The sequence below is a fragment of the Papaver somniferum genome, chromosome 3, assembly GCF_003573695.1.
Source record: "Papaver somniferum cultivar HN1 chromosome 3, ASM357369v1, whole genome shotgun sequence".
Taxonomy (NCBI): domain Eukaryota; kingdom Viridiplantae; phylum Streptophyta; class Magnoliopsida; order Ranunculales; family Papaveraceae; genus Papaver; species Papaver somniferum.
The window spans coordinates 216007299-216018367 of NC_039360.1; the positions used below are offsets into that span (position 1 = coordinate 216007299).

Consider the following 11069-nt stretch of genomic DNA (forward strand, 5'->3'; position numbering starts at 1 on the left):
TAAGAATGCTGATGTCTACAGTTTTGGCGTCATACCATTTGAACTTCTTGCTGGCAAAAATCACCAACGTGGGCTTAAATCCACAACAAAGGCTTAAATCCAGTTTTGGCGTCATACCATTTGGAACTTCTTGCTGAGACAGTATATATCAGCAATAAGATTCTTGCAACTCCAGCTTCTTCCATAACTTTTACTTTTTTATCTGGAGGAACGACAGCAGAATCATCAAGCTTCTTCCGATACTTATTCATATTCAAACCATAAGTTCTTCATTTCAGAGTCGAGTTTTTTCTGAATTCTGATACTGTACGGAGAGAGGCTAGGTATTTCAAATTCAACAATGTTGCAAAACATCGTGTGCCATCTTGCTAAATTCAAAAAATAAAAAATTATCTTTATTTGGGGGGTCAGGGGTGGGGGAAAAAGTACATATACATTGAAAAAAATTGCATATCATTACAAAAACCAGATTAAGCATTCACAGAATAACTCGATCCAGGCTCATTACCGTTGCTTACTTAACTTACTTCAATCTGCGGTATAGCAGTCGAACCAACTTCTTGGCCACACACCCTAAAATAGTGTCTACAAGAAAATATGGAGAGTTCTCTCTTCCTCGTTGGCATTTCCTATGGAGCCGAGCTATAAACGCAGATATCCTGAAGTAGGTTCCCAGAGAGTATATCCTGCACTAAACGTAGAAGTTAAAACTAATATGGCATCGTCAATTTGATCATTCAAATTCAGGCATTTGCCTACATTCCATTTTTGCACAGTCCAGTGATGATGTAACCATGACTGCAAACCAACAGCTTCAAATCCCTACTTGACACAGTCCTCTGATATCCCTACTGCATCCTTATTGCTTCTTCTACATTTCCCTCGTCAGAAAGAACCCCACATAATGGATGTCCATTTGTAGGGATATCAGTGGAAGACTACAGCTACAGCCTACAGGAAAATCCAATATCCCCAAACACTTAACGGATGCGATTCCAATGAGCAAATGGCTCTGTGTTGGTTTCGGCTGCAGGCTTAGTCAATCCAGGAGTCCCAAATACTGTCCAAAATCTTAGAGTTTCATCACCTGCAGCAGATGCTACAGTAGACCCATCTGGACTCTGAGCCATAAATAGAACTCTTGAAGTATGACCGGTGAGATCAGCAATTTTAACCATTGATGGATACTTCCACAAGGTCAGTTGGTTGTCCGTGGATCCATGGGAGCTCAAAATTTCTCTCTCATTTTTGTTCCACAATAGAGAACAAACTTGTGAACCAGTATCAACAGAATTCAAGCAAGCTCCAGTGTGGGCATCCCAGAATTTAATACTTCCATCATCTGCACCTCCACCAGAAGCAAGTAAGTTAGCTTGGGATGGGCAGCAAGATAAGGCTCTGACTGCAGCTGTGTGATTTTCAAGCCTGCGAAACCACTGAGTAGAAGTATTGGAAGAAGCAACTGATCTGTCCAAATATGAATAAGGTTGTCATTCCCACCACTGGCTAGTTGTTGTCCTGATGGTGACCATTCCAAGCCACACACTTCTTGGTCATGTCCTCGATATGTTTGTACAATGTGGTTCCTGATTCTTACATCATTGTTCATTATCAAACCATCCATTTCGCCAGTTGAAAGGATGTGCTTGTTCCAATCCATTGTGCCAACTCGAGATTGATGTCCACCTCGTAGTGTTCTCAATAGTTTGTTAGATGTATAATCCCATATTTGAACTTCCGAATTATTCAACCCAACTGCTATTTGATGCCCATCAGGCGCCCAGCTAACACTTGTAATAGGGCCAGTATCTGCAGCAGCAGTCATGAGTTCAGAGGCAGATGACTCAGTCGCATCCCACAAGTGAACAGTGTATCCAAGACCTATGGCAAGCACATTGCTACTGCCCCAGTCTAGCACGTTCACGTAGTAATCATCATAAATGTCTGGAGCATCCAAAATTCTGTCTGCTATTTGAGGAATCGATCTATGGGGCTTTGTTAGTTTTCTACGTTTCTCTGTTGAAGCTTCAAGAAATAGCGACTCAACAGGTTTTGATGGCTTGTTCTTGAATGCTAGAATTCTGGTTCTATTCAAGTTCAATACCTCTGCAAGTTGCTTTCTGTAAGCTTTGTTGGATGGAGAACTCGCAACAGTGCTTGCCTTACCTTTACATCCTTCAGTTAGCATGTATTTAGCATAATCGAAATCTATAGCAGATCTATTGGGAATAAATCTGTCCAACTGCAGTTTCAAAAGAGAAAACCAAATCAGAACAACATAGCGAAAACTCTGGAAGTTTAATCACACAGTATCGGCAATTTCAAAAGAAACCCATTATAACATAAACAAACCCTCAAATTTGCAAAACCCAGAAAATCCCCAATTTGTAAGAAGAAAAAAAAAACTTTTTGCCTAAAACCAAGACCCAAAATTGCAAAAATCTACTAATATAATCAAACCCAGAAACAAGAGTAACCCATAATTCATAATAACAAGGAATCAGAAACTGAAAATTTAGGGTTAGATAAAACATACGTTTTCTGTATATTTTCTGCTAAGAAGGATTTGTTGTTGCAATAGATTTCGAGAATCAAGCCTTCTCAACGCACTAGAACATCCTTCTCTTGAATTCATGATGTTAAACACCTGCAAAATAGAACAGACAGAAGAGAAAAAAAAAAGACAGAGTAATCCAGCAAAAAAGAAGAGGATGAAAAAATCAAGCAAGAAATAACAATAATAATCGAACTGTATGAAACTAAACTGGAAATAATCAAACAAAAATTACAGAAAACTGCTATGAGCAATTTCTCGAAGTGTCTTCAGCGAGAGAGGAAATGCGGGAGTTGTCAGTTGTGGGAAGAAAAAATAACCGGCGAAGCTTTATACTGAAAGATCTTGTTCAGAATTTAGCAATTTCTAAATTTAACGGGCCAGCCGTTAGCAATGGCCCACCAATCTTGTACCCCGGGCTAGACAAATTTAGCTAAGGGGCACGTAAATGGTCACCTTTGTTTGGCGCTATATTTTTGAATGCGCGTATTTGGGTCAAATTAGTTGCTCTATATAGGATTTTATTTTTGTTTTTATTCATGAAGTTTTCTTTTATAAAGAAAAAAAGAAAGTAAAATTATTCAATTCCGTTGGTACAATGAGATTGCATTGCATACATCAAAGATGAAGAACATAATGAACTACAAATATCATGCATCATCATAGATTCATAATGGTATTATTAAGTAAATTGTAATACCTGTAACAATTGAATACATGGAATTAAAAAGTAAATTGATGATATTTGAGGAATTATTTTCGAAATAAGAATCTGCCATTTAAATTTGTCCCTAAAATGAGTAGTATGCACAAAACATCAGATTCTGCTGAATTAAGTTGGTCTGTTCCAAGTATAACCATTATTCACAACAAAATGTAAGAGAAACGAGAAATTGAATGAAATTGATAAATATTATACAATCAGCAAATAAATAATTTTATAAAAAAATTCGATGCCGAAATTTTCACACCCATATTCATATCCATGCTTAATAATTTCAGATTTCCGAATCTATTGTCAGCAAAGTTTCCTTGAGGTCTCCATGTTTAGCTCGCATTTTCATACGACTACGAGAAGCTTCAATCTTTTCTCTCAGCTCACTGAGTTTCTTTTGCCTGTGGTAGATAACCGATCCAGCCTGATTCTTTTCATTGTCCTCACCTGCAAACCTCTCAGCTTCCATCACTATACTCTCGACCTCGCATACTTTTCATATCAGCAGGTATAAGCAATACAAGCATATTAAGGAAACAATTGGTTAGTGGTGGTAATCATTTTTTTTTTCAAGGCGGTAATCACTAGTTGACAGCAAACAATTGGCTGATACTTTCTGCAGATTACTTCTCTCAGAAATGAGGAAAGCACACAGACAACCCAAAGTCGTTATGCATTTCATTTATCCCTATAAAACATACCTCATCATGGGGTAGTGTACTAGCACCAGTAATTGTATTGTCCTGCTTCTCTCCACTGCCCTCGTCAATAGCCTCAACAGAGAGAATACCATTCTCATCAATGACAAATTCAACTTCAATCTGAGGCACACCATGTGGAGCTGGGGGAATACCGTTCAGATGATAGCTTCCGAGTGATTTGTTGTCTCTGACAAACTCTCTTTCACCCTGTAGTACGTTTATCTCAAGACTAGTCTGCCCATCTGCAACTGTAGAAAACATCTCATAGTTTGAGGTCGGTAATCTGGTTTGTCTACGGATAATCTTAGTCATCTCACCCCCCAGTGTTTGCAGACCAAGTGATATTGGTGAGACATCTTGGACAAGAATGTGTTCTATATCTCCAGACAATATGGCAGCCTGTAATTCAGACACCAAGACACCATCAACTCAGCCAGTAATTATGCACCATGGGTGGAAACAATATTCACTAAAATCCCCATTGTACTATTTCCTAGTATATTTTTTATCTACCTTTACATACGAGTATTTAGGAAGCCCAAGATGCATCTACAAATTTGTTTTTAGTTTCTACTGGGCAGAAATTTCATATACGTAAGAGAAGAGTCTCTACTTTTGTTCCTTCCTTGAGTAAAGAGTAAAAGAAGCTCGGTTGAAGGTTTTTCTTAATCTACTCCAAGGTATATATTGTTGTTTCATTTGTTTGTTTTTGCATTAATATCCAAAATGTCACTCCATGTGCTTTTGCTTACTTGATTAACAACGAGTGGGGGCAAGAGGAACTGGAATGGTTATAACTGACCTGAACTGCGGCACCAAGAGCAACTTCTTCATCGGGATTCACTGTGGCGTTTGGATCTTTGCCAGTCAGCTTTTTGACGAGCTCCTTAACAGCTGGGATACGTGTAGACCCCACCAATAAGATCACCTCATCTAAGTCATTGAAAGTTAGCCATGCATCTCGCAAACAGTTCTTAACTGGAGCTTTTAGCCTAAGAGAAAACATAAGACTATACTTAAAAATGCATATTACAAGCGGATTACGGTGTCTATAAGACAGTAAACATTCACGACTGAATGAAGGAGATTACATACCGGTCGAAAAGGTCTGAGCATAACTCCTCAAATTTAGCCCTTGTAAGAGTGGTTTCAATATGCTTAGGACCATCAACGGTTGCAATAATGGAACGCAAACTACAAAGCATAATTGCTCCACAGTAAGCTTTCATGGAAAAAGGTAGAAGGAAAGCGTGTATGTCCGCTCGACCACATCACCTTCTCAACAACAAAAAATGACAAGGTCACATGCAGAGAGAGATAGAACACCTAATATTAGCTTCAGTCAAGGATGACAACTCCTCCTTTGTTTTTCGGCAGTCTCAGAGAGACGTTGAAAAGCTTGTTTATCCTTCAAAAGATCCATGCTTCATCTCTTCTAGAGCTGGCAGCCAGCCAATCAAAAATCCTCTGTTCATCGGAAAGATATACACTTAGTAATCATATCCGAAACAATACCATATATATATATATATAAATTTATAACTGTTCATCACAAATGGCATGTACCAACCTTATCAAAGTCGTCACCTCCCAAATGAGTATCTCCAGAGGTAGACAATATCTGAACTGAATAATAACCAATTTCGATAACTGCATCAGAAAGAAAAGCATTTTAAATACTAACAATTAACAATAAAGCTCATGAATCACAAGTCCTGACTCTCAAGAGTTTGAACACCCAAACAGTAGCTGATTTACATCAAGACACTCAAAACCAAAGAAAGCTCAAATCAACATTGATATCCATACCGTTATAGAAGGTGTGAGCACATACTGGGTTAATATCTGTTTCGGCATAATGGTATTCGTATAATCATGTTTAAGTCTAAAGAATGATGACTATATATGAAGCTAAAATTCCAACATGGATCAGTAATATAATTCACTCTACGGGTTGTCTGTGGATTCAATTGCAAGTGGTTGAGAGACTCTGAATTAATGAAAAGAATTCAATTGCAAGTGGTTGCTACACTTGATGATTTGCTTATGATTATCTATGTAAATGTAGATCATCTTAAGCGAAGAAACCATATTTGAGATTAAAATAAATTAACTGTATCCATTGCACCAACATTACAAAGAAACCATTTTTGAGAGTGCAGATCTTTCTCAAACGTAGGCGAGTTGCAAAGCTACAAATAAAGCAAGAGGATTTTGCAGGTGAGACTGTTCCATTATAAACTGGATGCCGCTTTACATCCAGACATGAAGCTATGACACATTCAATCAAATGACTACGTATTATGTAACAAGACAACCCCGAAAAACAAGAAGTATCTCTTTGACATGCACCTAATGCTAATATTCAATCATTGTAAAAGTCAAGTACCTGAAACATCAAATGTACCACCTCCAAGGTCAAATATTAGCAGGGTTTCACTAGCTTCCTTCTCACACCCATAAGCTAGTGCTGCAGCAGTGGGCTCATTGATGATACGAAGAACATCCAATCCAGCAATTTTACCAGCATCCTTTGTTGCTGTCCTCTGAGAGTCACTGAAGTAAGCAGGAACTGTAACAACAGCCATAGTCACTTTGTCATTCAAAAATTCGGACGCATCACCCACAAGCTTTCTCAAGACCTGAAAGCATAAAGGAAGAAGCATTTGTTTTTCTTACTGCAGCACAATAGGGACTCCAATCTAAAAGTGTCTTGAACATAAGCAAGGACCAAGAAGTTGTTGAACTCAAATTCAAACCTGAGCAGAGATCTCTTCAGCAGCCAGTTGTCTACTAATAGCAGGACACTCAAAATTAACATTGTCATTCTCATCACTACCAACTCTATAAGAAACTTGTTTAGATTCTTCATCAACTTCGGACATCCAACAAACCTTTTAACAGAATAGAAAGTATTCTCAGATTAACAGCAGCTTGATTTTTAGCACTTTGACCAACTAATGTATCACCATTTTGTGTATAAGCAACAACAGATGGTGTTGTTTTTTGTCCTTCAGCATTAGTGATAATAGTTGGTTTACCACCATCTTGTTCCCATACAGCTACTGCTGAACTTGTTGTACCTAAATCAATACCGACAACTTTTTCATTAACAGCCCTAAGCCATACCCTCTTTTAGGGTTTTATTAAGTTTTAAGGGACAAGAGAGGAAGTAAAGAAAAGAAAAGAAAAAAAAAGGAGACGAGATCTGTGACAGCAACTCAAAATTCTTTGTAATGATGGTTCTATTTTATTTCCAAAAATGCAAATATCTTTCAGTACAAAAAGTTTCACCTCCTAATATACTAAATTGAGAATCTTAACTAGGCTACTACAAGGGAGTGACATATTTCAGGAAACTTCATGCTGTGTTTACAAATCTCTGAAGCCCAAATTACTTCCCAAGATCCTTTCTAGACATTCACCAGCTTGGAAAGAATTACACTTCGTGATTTCATCACTTAGTAGAATTCCTGAAGTAGGTTCCCGGAGAGTGTATCCTGATGTAAACATAGAAGCTAATACTAATACTGCATTTTCCAGTCATCATTCAAAGTCAGGCATTTGATTAATTCATCGAACGTTTCCTCTTGTGGTTTCATTTTATTCTGTAACATCTTAGCCCACCTATCCATGCTTTCAGTGACATTTCCTCTTTGCACAGTCCAGTGATGATGTAATCTTGAACGCAAACCAACGTCTCCAAGTTCCTATTTAACATCTCGTTTTGCTTATTGCTTCTGCCACATTTCCCTCGTCGCAGAGAGCCCTAGTTAGCGATGTGTCAGTAGAAATAGAAGGCTGCAAACCTACCGGAAGGAGTTCTTTGAAGATGCCCATAGCCTTACTTGACTTTCCATCCTTAAATTATAGATAATAGCATCAGGTTCAAGTCCCTCTATCAACATTTCATCAAACAAAGCAATTGGTTCACGCATTCCTGCATTTAACGACATCCCCCCAATCAACATGCGGTAACTTAAGTGCTCTCTTTAAGGCCTCTATCACACATTTTCTTGTACAGTTTCACAGCCTCCCTTAACTCTGTCAGCTTTACTAAGCTTGTTACCCTTAAAATAGGCTTGAATCAGATACCCAACTGTATCCTCATTACCCTCAGGATCGGACACCTAAATCTCACCACACAATTTTGAAACAAGATCAGTCCTCTCTACCTCATGACAACCCAATAATACAGTACATATCACCAATTTTCTAGGCTTAGAAGAAATCTTAACAGCTTCTTCTACAGATCCATCTTCACATAAGCCTTAGACGAAATAATACAAAGAAGCTGGTTCAGGTATAAATGTAGCAGAACTGAGAAAGGATTTTGCCACTTTTGAAGCCTTAGCCTGCACAAGGTCTTTGAAGATGGTATTGTATGACATCAGGAGTGAACACACCCTGCGAACATATCCAGTTGAAGAAACGCCACGAGAGAGATGCATTAACTTGACATTTCATAATATCTTCAACGCAATTCTGGTCAAAAAGAACAATAGCGAGGAAATTAGATAGGAGGGTCATCTCCCATTTTGGTCAACTTCGTATGACCTTACAGACTTGCCTCACTATTGTCGTCATAAAATCTCGTACCAATGTCTGGTCTGTTTGTAATGGTATCACTGAAAGACAACAGGAAAATCAAAAATCCCCAAACACTTAACGGATGCAATTCCAACGGGCGAATGGCTCTGTGTTGGTTTTGGCTGCAGGCTTGGCCAATTCAGGGGTCCCAAATACTGCCCAGAATCTTAGAGTTTCATCACCTGCTGCAGATGCTACAGTGCACCCATCTGGACTCTGAGCCATGAACAGAACTCTTGATTCATGACCAGCGAGATCCGCAATTTTAACCATTGATGGATACTTCCACAGGGTCAGTTGGTTTTCTGTAAATCCATGAGAGCTCAGAAGTTCTCTCTCATTTCTGTTCCACAATAGAGAACAAACTTGTGAACCAGTATCAACAGAATTCAAGCAAGCTCCAGTGTGGGCATTCCAGAATTTAATACTTCCATCAGCTGCACCTCCACCAGAAGCAAGTAAATTAGCCTGGAATGGGCACCAAGCTAAGGCTCTAACAGCAGCAGTGTGATTTGCAAGCCTGTGAAACCACTGAGTAGAAGTATTGGAAGAAGCAACTGATCTATCCCAGATATGAATAAGGTTGTCATTACCACCACTTGCTAGTTGTTGTCCTGATGGCGACCATTTCAATCCACACACTTCTAGATCATGTCCTCTATATGTATCTACAATGTGGTTCCTGACTCTTACATCGTTGTTTATTATAAAACCATCCATTTCGCCAGTTGAAAGGATGTGCTTGTTCCAGTCCATTGCGCCAACTCGAGATTGATGTCCACCTCGTAGTGTTCTCAATAGCTTGTTAGATGTATAATCCCATATTTGAACTTCCGAATTGTTCAACCCAACTGCTATATGACGCCCATCGGGAGCCCAGCTAACACTTGTAATAGGGCCAGTATCTTCATCAGCGGTCATGAGTTCAGTGGTAGATGACTCAGTCGCATCCCACAAGTGAACAGTGTATCCAAGACTTATAGCAAGCACATTGCTACTGCCCCAGTCTAGCAAGTTCAAGTAGTAATCATCGATAATATCTGGAGCATCCAAAATCCTATCTGCTATTTGAGGAATGGATCTCTGGGGCTTCGTTAGTTTTCTACATTGCACTGTTGAAGCTTCAGGAAATAGCGACTCAACAGGTTTTGCTGGCTTGTTCTTGAATGCAAGAATTCTGGTTCTATTCACGTTCAATACCTCTGCAAGCTGCTTTCTGTAAACTTCCTTAGATGGTGAACTCTCAACAGTGTTTTCCTTAACTTTACATCCTTCTGTTAGCATGTAGTGAGCGAAATCAAAATCCATAGCAGATCTATTTGGAATGAATCTATCACACTGCAGTTTCAACAGAACAAAAAATCAAATCAGAACAACATAACGATACCCTGGAAGTTCAATCACACAGTATCGGAAATTTCAAAAGAAACCCATCAGAACAAAATAATGTTTATAACATAAACAAACCCCCAAATTCGCAAAAACCCAGAAAATCCCCAATTTGTAAGAAGAAAAAAAAAAACTGATTTTGCCTAAAACCAAGACCCAAAATTGCAACAATCTACTAATCTAATCAAACCCAGAAAAAAGAGTAACCCCATAATTCAAAATAACAAGGAATCAGAAATTGGAAAATTAGGGTTAGATAGAAACATACATTTTCTGTAGACTTTCTTCTAAGAAGGATTTGTTGTTGCAATAGATTTCGAGAATCAGGCCTTCTCAACGCACTAGAACATCCTCCTCTTGAAGTCATGATGTCACCTACAATATAAAACAGACAAGAAAAAAAGAAAGAAAAAAAAGACAGAGTAATCCTGCAAAAAAAGAAGAGGATGAGAAAATCAAGCGAGAAATAACAATAATAATCGAACTGTATGAAACTAAATTGGAAATAATCAAACAAAAAGTTACACAAAATTGCTATTAGGAATTTTTTCGAATTGTCTTCAGCGAGAGAGCGAGAGAGAGAGAGTTGTGGAAACAAGAATCAACGGGCGAGGCTTTAGATTTTCAAAACGGCTATATATACCGAAAGATCTTGTTCACAGTTTTGGAATTTCTAAATTTAAGTTGAGGGTTACAACGGGCTAGCCGTTAGCAAGCCCACCAATATTATACCCCGGTCAGCACAAATTTAGCTAAGGGGCACGTTAATGGTCACCTTACTTTGCCGTATCATGATCAAATTAGCCTGGGGTCATTAGGGGCGACACTGAAAGAATTAGGGCGATATAAAAAGACAAAAAAAAGTCACCCAAACCTAAAATCAGGCCATCCCTTATCTGCGATTTTTCAAAATGGCAAAAATGCCCTCAACAATCGGTAGTTTATTTGGTCTGCCTCGTTTTTGTAATTTAGGAACCCCATAATCGGTAGTAATATATATAATCGGTTGTGTCAGTGTTAACAATCGGTAGTTAATATTGCAATCGGTTGTCTTGGTGTATATAATCGGTAATTAATTACCATAATCCGTAGATTAGGTGTATAAACTTGGTTTTAGAGA

The 11069-nt window shown here is 38.4% G+C and overlaps 3 pseudogenes; all 3 read right to left on the reverse strand.

Annotated features, from left to right (window-relative positions):
- Window positions 1–373: 373 nt before the first annotated feature.
- LOC113358636 lies at window positions 374–2848 on the reverse strand (annotated as a pseudogene).
- A 548-nt stretch (window positions 2849–3396) lies between these two features.
- LOC113360636 lies at window positions 3397–7926 on the reverse strand (annotated as a pseudogene).
- On the reverse strand, window positions 7198–10543 carry LOC113358637 (annotated as a pseudogene).
- Window positions 10544–11069: the final 526 nt, after the last annotated feature.